The sequence below is a fragment of the Megascapheus bottae genome, chromosome 9 (assembly GCF_031878675.1).
Source record: "Megascapheus bottae isolate mThoBot1 chromosome 9, mThoBot2.hap1, whole genome shotgun sequence".
NCBI lineage: Eukaryota > Metazoa > Chordata > Mammalia > Rodentia > Geomyidae > Megascapheus > Megascapheus bottae.
In genome coordinates, this window is record NC_143517.1 from 11358614 (window position 1) to 11369619 (window position 11006).

The 11006-nt window shown below is 38.3% G+C and overlaps 1 pseudogene; it reads left to right on the forward strand.

The window, feature by feature from the left end:
• The first annotated feature begins 8518 nt into the window (after positions 1 to 8518).
• Positions 8519 to 10573, forward strand: LOC150058780 (transmembrane protein 223 pseudogene; annotated as a pseudogene).
• The last annotated feature ends 433 nt before the right edge of the window (positions 10574 to 11006 follow it).

Consider the following 11006-nt stretch of genomic DNA (forward strand, 5'->3'; position numbering starts at 1 on the left):
GCTAGTTTACTTGCACAAACCAGGTATAGTCCTTTGGTCTCATCATTTTCACTCAACATAGAACAAACTTCTGTTTTACCATGAAATGACTCAATACAAGGCTCAGGTACAAAGCCACTCAATATGTATGTTCCGTACAATATTTGTGTTCCATACAATCGATGTATGTGTTCTATACAATATGGAATAATATAGAGCAGGATAGAGACTGATTTCCACAGACTGCTGTTCCATTTTTGATTAATGGCTACAGGATGGGACTCATGTCTCATTCAGAAATAGGATGACTTGTAGCAGAGAAACATTTTAGATATGCATTTATTAGCTTTCAGAAATTAATTCCTCATGTTGTTTTGCAATATCTCTTTGATATAGCTAGGAATAAATATAGAGCCACGAAGAAGACTAAAAGGGCATTGGTCATTATTTTCTGGACAATGGGATCACTGGGTATTTGTTTGCTTCTCTTGCCACATTTTTTTCATTCTTTCATAAAAATAATGTTAGCTTAATGGGGACAAAAACATAAGAAGGGATATCAATGTGTGTGAAGTAATGGTCCTTCTATCTGGTGAATATAACTGTAACCCCTCTATTAATTACAATAAAAAAAAATAAAGAAAAAATAATGGTAGCTTATAGGATATTGGCCCTCAATTGGTGGTTCTCTATAAGCACCTTGGAAGCTTTAAATACCTAGACTCTACCCTCAGAGGTCTTGGTTCATCTGTGGGAGAGCTCCCAGACTCTATGTTATTTTTTTTAATTGATACTCTTTTAATCTTTTTTTATTGTCAGGATAATGTATAGAAGGGTTACAGTTACATTTGTCAGGTAGTAGGCGTATTACTTCTAACACAGTGATACCCCTTCTCCTGGTTCTGTCCCCAATTCCCCTCCACCCTTCCCAATCATCTTGTTCCCCCCCTTCCCTTCCCTATTTCAAATAAATAAATAAATGTACATAACAATATACCAGGTAACTCCTCTGATGAGCAGGCAGGGATGAGGCTGGGGTCATAGCCATGCTTTTTCTCCCATCCCACTTCCCTTATTCTACCCTGAGAAGAAAGACTGCTCAGAATGTAGAGGAGACAAAGGAGATAAAATGATCCAACAAAGAGAAGACACACTCCCTATTCATTTCCCTCTGGCTAGGTAGAATGGGTGTGTTGGTCTCCATTGAAGAGCAATTTCCCAGCCTCCTCTGAGTTCTATGGTAAAGTTACAGAGGACAGGCCTTCAATTTCTTTTATTTTTTATTGCTTTATTTTATTTTTACTGTTACTATAGAGGTAATATACAGAGAGGTAACAGCTATATGAACCAGGTAATGAGTACAATTATTTTGAATAATATTTAGTATAATTAATAGAAGGGTTGCATTATATTTGCCAGATAGAAAGTGCATTACTTAACAAACATTGCTACCACTTCTCATGTTTTTGTCCCCATTTCCCTTCCCCACCCTCTCCCCTCATCTTGTTTTTCCTTGTTCCCTTTCCTATTTCAAATAAATACATATACAATATACCAGATAACAAGGTAAGATACTGTAACAATATGAGATAACCAAGGGACAGCAAAAGAGATGAGAAATAACATAGTACATTAAGAACAACAGTCACACATTATATGGCTCTTGTTTCCATATCCTGGAGGTCCTTTCATTTAGCCTCATCCTATAATATGGCCTTATGTTCTAGGTTTTGCCCTATCATAAACCTTTGCTAGGAGAGTCCAAGGTTTATACTAATTATGACAAATGAGGGAAACCATTGAGCCTATGTTCCTTTGAGTCTAGTTTACTTCACTTAATATGATTTTTTCCAAGTCTTTCCATTTCCTTACAAATGGGGTGATGTCATTCTTTCTGATGGCAGCATAGAATTCCATTGTGTATAACTAACACATCTTGTTGATCCACTCATCAACTGAGGGATATCTGGGTTGGTTCCATATCTTCACTATGGTAAATAGTGCTGCAATGAACATAGTTATGCTGCTAGTGGATTTAGTATGTCCTTGTTTCTGGACAATTGTGTCCTTGTTTCTGCCAAATAGTGGAATTGCTGGGTCATAGGGAAGCTCTATGTTTATTTAGTCTTTTGAGGAATCACCATACTGCTTTCCATAGTGGCTGAATGAGTTTACACTCCCACCAACAGTGCAGTAGTGATCCCTCCTGGCCACATCCCTGCCAGCATCTGTTGTTATTAGATTTCTTGATAATGGCCATTCTAACTGGAGTGAGGTGGAATCTCAGAGTTGTTTTGATTTGCATTTCTTTTATGGCCAGAGATGTAAAGCATTTCTTCATGTGTCTATAGGCCATTCTTTCTTCTTCAGAGAAGAAAAGTCTTTGGCCCATCCTTTAACGGGGTGGTTGTTTCTTTGGAGATTAGTTTTGGAGTGATTCAATTTTTGGAGCTGTTGATACATTTTAGATATGAGGCCTTTGTCCGTTGTATGGTTAGTGAAGTTCTTCTTCCACTCTGTGGGCTTTCTATTTAGCTTGCTAACTATGTCCTTTGCCATACAGAAGCTCTGCAGTTTAATGCAGTCCCATTTATCCAAACTGTCTTTGATTTGTTGTGTTTCTGGGTCTTTATTAAGAAAGTTTCGACCTGTGCCAAGGAGACCTAATGTATCTCCTATTCCTTCTTGTAAAGTTTTCAGTGTATCTGCTTCTACCTCGAGGTCTTTGAGGCCTTCAATTTCTTTTAGTTCTAGGCCAGTCAGAGCAAATTGCCTCAGGGAGGCAAAGCTTCACGGGTCCGTCCCAGCTTTCTTCCACTGTCTGAATTAATATAAGAGCCATAAAGCCAACTAAGGAAAATATGTCTTTGCTATTTGATATGTCCTTAATATTCTGGTTTAAATCTCTCTCAGTAACCTCAGGAAGGAACAAAGTTAATGAGGCAAAACGAAAGATTCAGAAATTTGTATTCCTCAATCAAATTACCATCTATAGTTGACCCAGTTAAACCTTAACCTGTCACAAAATGTTTGTCCCTTATAAAAGTGAAAACTAACTTATTCACTGGAGAATAACTAACACTGTACCTTTTTAGTTACTCAGTAAATAATCTAGGAAGACTCTACCACCATTCTTTAACTCTTATCAGTCCTGTTGTTTCCTTAACAGGTTTTCTATTAGGAAGATTTATTTAAAATGGAATCAGATTGAAAATAATGGAGAGTATAAATGATATTTCATGCTGTTAATAGGTGTGGTGCTAATGAACCAATGAACATAGATAATGGGATAAAAATGATGGTAGGAAGAATACACCTAGGAAAGGTAAATCAGTTAGGAGATGATTAAAATATGGAAGAGAAAACTCATGCTTAGAATTAAAAGGACAGACCCTCAGCTGGCAAAAAATACTGATTCTCTGAAAGGCAGAACCTGTTACTGAAGCATGAAGCCAAAATTGATCTTTTGTTCCTTTAATAATGAAGCTCAAAATATTATCATAAAATCCAAAGAGTCATCTGAGGTTTCTGTTTATCCAAAATGTTGAGTCACTAAAAGTTGCTTAAAATGATGAAATCATCATGCTAGATTGAAAATTGTCCTGTGTTTGAGAAGATCAGTGACCACTGACATGTACATGGGAAACTTGAAACTTAATGCTATATTTTCCATTCTTCTGACTGCATGTTCTTCTCTCCATATGTGGAATGTCTTTACATTTTTCATGTACAATACAAGCAATAGGAGTGATGCTACCATTTTTCATACATTAGTGTGCATCTGGCACTGTTCTAAGTTCATTACAAATATATCCTCACCCTGTATACCAGCTCTGAAAAGCCTGTGATACTATATCCATTAAAGATGGAGTTCCAAATGCTAAGTCAAATGCTAACACCAAAAGTTAATAACATTTATCTGGAAAATAAAAAATAAATTAAAAATTTAAAAACAAAATGGTAGAATGCTAGCTTTGGACCGTACCCAAGCCCAGAAGTCAAGCCCCACAATGACCAAAAAAAATCCACTTTAGGTACCATCATAGTAATTAGGGGAGGGAGAATCTGTGTAAAGGATATTCCTCTCTTTGGCTTCTGAGTTTTATAGCAAAAATAAGTATACTCACTCAATACTACTATATTTGTAATTATTGGCAATTAAGAGTAAGGGTGACAGGTGCGGCAAGTGTGGCCTAGTGGTAGAGTACTTGCCTAAGATGCCTGGGTTGGATTCCTTGGTACCATATACACAGAAAAAGGCAGAAGTAGTGCTGTGACTCAAGTGATAAAGCACTAGCCTTGAGAAAGTTCAAGCATAGAGCCCAAGCCCTGAGTTCAAACCCCAAGACTAGCAAACACAAAAAAAGAGTAAGAGAGAAGAGTTGAAGGCATGTCTCAAGTGGTAGAGTACCAGCCTATCAAGGTTGAGACACTGAGTTTAAACCCTAAAACTACAAAAAAAAAAAAACCAGACCTGAGGTGAGAGATGAATTTCAGAATGAAATGTGCTAACTCAACAGGGAGAGGATGAGAATACACAGTGAATGTCATTTGTCATGGTAGAAAAAAATATCAAGATCATCCAAACTTTCCAACCACACTGTCGGCTATACATTTCTCAGTGTGAGTATATATATGGCCTTTGAAATCTTGATTTCTTAGCAGAAATTGAATGCTTCATCATTCTCCCTCTTGCATGTTGCAAAATACATTGCTACATATTTTTTCTACTCACAAACTTGATATATTAAAGCAATATACGTTGACAGAACTGCAAGAAATCAAGGTCAGCATTGCCCCTGGTTCACATTGCCTTTCCTCCTTTCATCTGTTCCTCATGTTCCCTACACCAATCCTTCTTCTGAAAACTAAAAAGTCCAAGGGGAAATTTCATACTCAATATGCCCAAACAAGTAAAATATATAGCTGAGCTATAAAGCTGGTTTGGGGAATTGTGTTTTGAATTTAATCCTGACAGGAAAACTAGTTCACCTTTTTGTGTATATTTGCCTATTTGTGATGTCACATGTAGTGTTTGTGTGAATTTCTATTTTTATAACTCATCCATAACTAAACAGGATCATTTATCAAGAATTTACCTGTCATAAAGCAAACACCTCTCTTGGCCCTTGGAAGCATGGTTGTGGTGTTCTCCTGTTAAAAGTCATGTACAAGTCAGGCAGAGGTGATTTATGCCTGTAATTCCGGTTATTCAGGAGGCTGAGATCCAAATGATTACAGTTTAAAATCAACCTAAGCAGACAAGTTTCTATGAGACTTCCCTTCTAATTAACCAGCAAAAGCTAGGCTAGAAAGAATGGCTCAAGTAGTTGAGCATCAGTTATGAACAAGAGTGCCAAGCAAGGGCCAGCAGCATGGCCTAGTGATAGAGTGCTTACCTAGCATTCATGAAGCCCTGAGTTCAGTTGCTAGGTACCACATAAACAGAAAAGTCTCTAGAGTATGCCTGTCTAACTCACAGATACATTCACCTAACTTAGGCCAAATGTGATCAAAAACAAATAACACATTAAAAAAAGAAATTTCTTCCAGACACTGGCTTACAGCCATAATCCTAGTTACTCAAAGGTTGAAATCTGAAGATCACAATTTAAAGCCAGTATGGGTAGGAAAGTTGTGAGACGCTTATCTCCAATTAATCATCAAACAGACAGAAGTGAAACTGGCTCAAGTGGTACAATGCTAGACTTGATTTTAAGAAAACAAACAGACAAAAAAAGCACTCAGAAACAGCAACCCGGCCCTGAGTTCATGTCTCAAGACTGGCACAAAAGAAGAAAAAGTCAAAAGAAATTTCAAAACCAAAACTTCTACCACCCATGTGCATTCTAGAACCCAATTGATTCGGAGAAGTTGTCAATCAGTCCCCACTATCAGGCCCCCATTATCAGCAGTTGTGTTAAAATTGTTACATGATCTTCTGAGCATTTCCTTGCCCTTAGTTTTGTGAAGGTATGCCTCACAAAAAGCAATAGGTGCCCTCAAAACAAGACAAAATTCAGGTGTTAAAATGATAAGGTGACAATTTTAGATTTGTTGAAAAGTGACATGTATTCAAGTAGGATTTGGGCAGCAGAGTAGAAAAAATGAATCAACTCAAGCACTCCAGCACTGAGTTCTATGCATTTAGAGCATGTGCAGGTTTTCCTCGGTGGTGATGGTAGTTTTTTGGGGATATATGCACATGGATACCAAGGTTCTGCATTATACAAACAGAAATGACAAGACTTCAGGACTTTCCAGACATCCCACATTACATTACTTAAAATCTAAAACAATTTCTTCTCTCTATGTGTGCAATTTTAAACAATAACAAAAAATCATAAGATGCTCAAAGAAACAACAACCTATGCCTATACACAGCGGGAGAAACTTCCTGAGAAAGAATAGACTTACTAGACCTAATAGACAAAGAAGGAAAATTTATTTCTAAATACATTTAAAGAACTACAAAAATCATGCCTAAAAAGTGAAAGAAAGTATAAGAACGATGCCTCATCAAGACATAAAATAGATCAAAACTGGCTTTAGAGTTGAACCAGTCCAAGGAATAGGAAGGAAAAAGAAAAATAAGCAGAGCTTCATATAACTGTGGGATGCTCTAAAGCATAAACTATATATAAAATGAGGTACCAGTAGAAGGGCAGAGGGAGAGAGGGTCAAAAATAAATATTTGATGAAATTACAGCTGTAAACTTCCTAAATGTGATGGAAAATGTCATTGTACAGCCACAAAGTTCAATGGGGAATCTCCAAATGGGATATTAAAAAATAACACTGATCAGAAATAACACAGAATTAGAGCTACTCACATCCCCAGAAATGTATAGTTTGCAAAAGAGTCTCAAATCTACTATCCTTTGAAAAATAAAGCTCTTGGGCTGGGAGTTTGGTCTAGTGGTAGAGTGCTTGTTTAGCATGGGTTCCAAGACTAGTGTTCAATTCCTCCATACTACATACATAGAAAAAGCTGGAAGTGGCACGGTGGCTTGAGAAACCCCAAAGACAGTGCTCAGGCCCTGAATTCAAGCCCCAGGACTGGCAAAAAAAAAGAAAAAGAAAGCTTTTAAACAATATGAGAGGAAAAACAAATCAACAAGAACATTTTGAGAACAAGACAAATTACTTCTTTCTAGTAACACTTTTAATTTATTATAAAAACTCATAAATTTTAAACCTTAGGTAGAAACCAGTGGAAATAACCAGTAGCATCATACAAATAAGACAACTCTAGAACAGTCTTAAGGTACCTACTCTCAGGGTATCTAGGCATCTGGTGTTTCTTTCCAGACTTGAGATTCTGCTTTCCTATGTATTCTTTACATAGCCTACAACATTTACAAAACTAAATTATGAATGTTCAGCCCTCCACATAGTTTTTACCTTACTAGAACTTCTTACGTGCTACTTCATCATTTAATTTCCAACTGATTGTCTTAATTTGTTTTTCTGGTCCCAAAGCTTGAACTCAGGGCCTGAGCTGTCCCTGAGCTTCTTTCTTGCTTGAGGACAATGCTCTATCACTTAAGCCACAGTGCTATTTCTGACTTTTTCTAAGTAGTTTATTGGAGATAAGACTCTCACAGACTTTCCTGCCTGGGCTGGCTTTGAACTGAGATCCCCAGATCTCAGCCTCCTGAGAGGATAGGATTACAGGCATGAGCCATCTGTGCCAGGCTTGATTGTCTTAATTTAAGTAAGGGCGTCAATGTTTCATTATTGCAGTGATCATTCTGCTCTCCTTTACTTTGTTGCTTATTTCTCAATAAATGCAATTCAATCCATAAGTAAACTACCATGCAATCACAGGGTATTCTTAATTACCAAATTCTTTTCCGAAGGAAAATCTCTATTATAACTTTGAACCATCAAAGGACAATTTTGCAGACTATAAACAGATAAACTCTAAGAAGGCATTTACAGTTCCAGGGGCTCCCCTCTTTCTACAGGAATCCTATAGTTTGTTACATATTAACAAGTGGCTTGGGCTCACCACAATGTTGAAAAAATTAAAGTATTAGCTTAAACTAGATAGAAATTTGGGTCAGATTTTAATTTTTCTTAAACCTAAAAAGGTCTGATGATTGTTTCCTGTGAATTCCTCTTGTTCTGCTATATATTCTTTTTTATATCTTATGCCCCCAAAATAGCATAATCGCAGGCAAAAACCTTAACAGTGACTATCTGATACCCTTATTTGAAGGGGATTGAATGAGTTACAGAGGAACTAAGTGTTCAGCAATATTTGTAGTTAGACTATACACACCCAGGGACTTACAAATTTCTTAATGATGACATGTTTATGTTGCTTTCTTTTGTTTTTACTGGTAGTAGGGTTTGCATGGAGGGTCTCTCATTGGCTAGGCTAACTCACTTACTATTTGAGCCACATCACCAGCCCTGATTTTTGCTGGTTATTTCTGGTGTCCATTTTAGCAAACTTTCTGGTGTTGAAGAGAGATCTTCCAGATCTCAGACCCTGAGTAGCCATCTAACGGTGAGTTTAGTACACACTAACATGTCCTGTGTTCCATACATTTTTGGTAGAATGCTGGAACATCCTCTAGGACGGCTAAAAGGTGAGCATTCTTAGGCTGGATAGATTTGGAGAAGGACAGACATGACAGCAATTGATCATGTATAACACAGCCAGATTGTTCTCCTACAGAGCCAGATTGTGGACAGACCTGATTCTAAATAAAGATCTCACAAATACCCATGCGAAAGGAAAGTAAAATGTTTGCTTGCCCAAACACCAAGTGTGGGCCCAGCCCTGAAGTAGATGAAACCACTCTCTGTATCAGAGTACAGAAATAGTTGGGGAGAGGTTTTATCCAGTCATTTAAGAAAAACCCAACCTTCTTTCCTGGATTTTTACCACATAAACAAATGCAACCGATATTTTTAAAACTCATCTGAGAAGTTAACAAGAAAGAGAATGCACCACAGAACAGAATGGGAATAAAAACATAATGCAGAAAAAAACACATAATGCAGAGCCACCAGATGAAGAGTGTACATCTTAACCAAATAAATTGCTTTTATTTCTGTGATTGCTGCTTGGTAAACCTACATATTGATTAACTAGTGAGACTTGCCACTACTGAACTAAATAAAGTAGACTGTTTGATTTTATGTAGTACAGACATGGTGCAAAAAGGAAGGAAGCTCATTGTTTAAACAGGAAAGATTCAATCAGCAAACTCATGTTCAGTAAGCACCTGTTGGTACTCAGATTACTGAGCACAGTACTAGACCTTTTCATGGTGGCCAACTTGTTTAAGCCTTGAAATCACTAAAGTAATATAATTTCTATTCCATGTGCATGTTAGGCTCATTACTGCACTGTTACAAGTTAGGGTTGGAAGACAGAATATAAAATATTTACACAGGGAATGGAACTTACCTTCCTGTGGGCTATGTACTGCTATAAATTAAGACTTGCTAACTTAACTCCTTTTTTAGCTATTGCCAAAGCCCCAAGGCTAAGGGCAATGTCTCATGGAGGCTACATTGGCAACTAGGGAATGCTGCTCATTATCTCTTTTGGTTTGGAGTGTACTTCCCAGCAGGGCTAGAAGCTAATAGTGAAGCACAGATTCAAGGTTCAAAACATGTCGAAGTGAATGATTTCTAGTCTCCTATGTTCTAATTTAATTTTTTCCTGTTCTTGTGACCTAAGCCTAGAACAGGACCTTACACCCATTTACTCCTATGTAAGAAGCAGAAATGAGGAAGATCAAGGCTAGAGGTCAGTCTGAGTGGAAAAAAAATTAGCAAGACCTAATCTCAACCAATAAAAAAAGCAAGGCACAGCGACATATGCTTGTCATCACACTGTCAGAAGTATAAATAGAATCACAGTCAAGGCAGATTCAGGCAACAAGGTAAAATAACAACAAAAAAGTAATAAAGCTTGTGGGTACAGGCTCCACACAGGCCATGGCTGCGTCCTGGATGCACAGGCTTCCCGGCCTGAGGGTCGCTCTACGCGGTTGCTGCCTTATCCCCACCTTCAGTCTCCGCACCACCTCAAGTCGCTGGGACCCCCAAACAGGGCCGCTCCACGCTCTAGCGGTACGCACTGGCTGTCGGCTGCAGTGCCATTGGTAAGGCATAAACTGACTTCCCAGCCGCGCGTGGGATAACAGGAACCTTGATACTTGGTGGTGGTCTTCTCTTTTCTCTCGGATCTGTGCGTTCAGTGATGCTTCGAGCTGGAGGGCAGCAGGTGACTTTCACTACTCATGGTCTATTGGCCTGGGGACTCACCTCACTGTTCCACTGAACCAGGTATCTTGCATGGCTCACCGAGGGGAAGTCCCTGCTATGTTACCTCTGAAAGTCAAAGGCCGGCACTTCTACTTCCTCCTAGATAAAGCTGGACACTTTCCCAATGCTCAGCTCTTTGACAACACAGTGGGTGCCTATCGGAACCTGTGAGAAAAACCACCTGGGTTTATTCCCCACTCCTGGAAGAGGATGAAAACATAAGGGCTTCACAGGGGTCACAAAAGAGTAGCCAAAATTCATTAACAGCTAATAAAGGATCTTCCAAACCTAAAAAAAAAAAGCTTGTGGTAGAGAGAACCTACCTAGCAAGCACAAGGCCTTGTGTTCAAACATTAATACTGCCAATTACTTTGGTTTAAGAAACTCAAGGAAACCATCTAGCCACACATCAAAAGAAATTCCAATGAAACTAACTGATAAGAGTTCCTAAAATATGAAGTAAGAAAGTGACAAGACCTACTTGATGTTCACATTCATGGAGAAGGGAGTGGAAGGAAGGAGATGGGACACGTGCCTTCACAAGAGCCAAAGCATCCCAAATCCCCAATAGTAGCTACCTACATGTAACAATCAGAGTGGCAGACTCTTGATGCCCAGGTGACAGCAACAATACTATGGAAAGGTCCATGGATGTTGAAATGTTTTTAGTCCTTGAATTTCTCAAAATCCACTGCTGGGCTTACTTGGGAAACAAACCCCTCTGTTTCAATCTG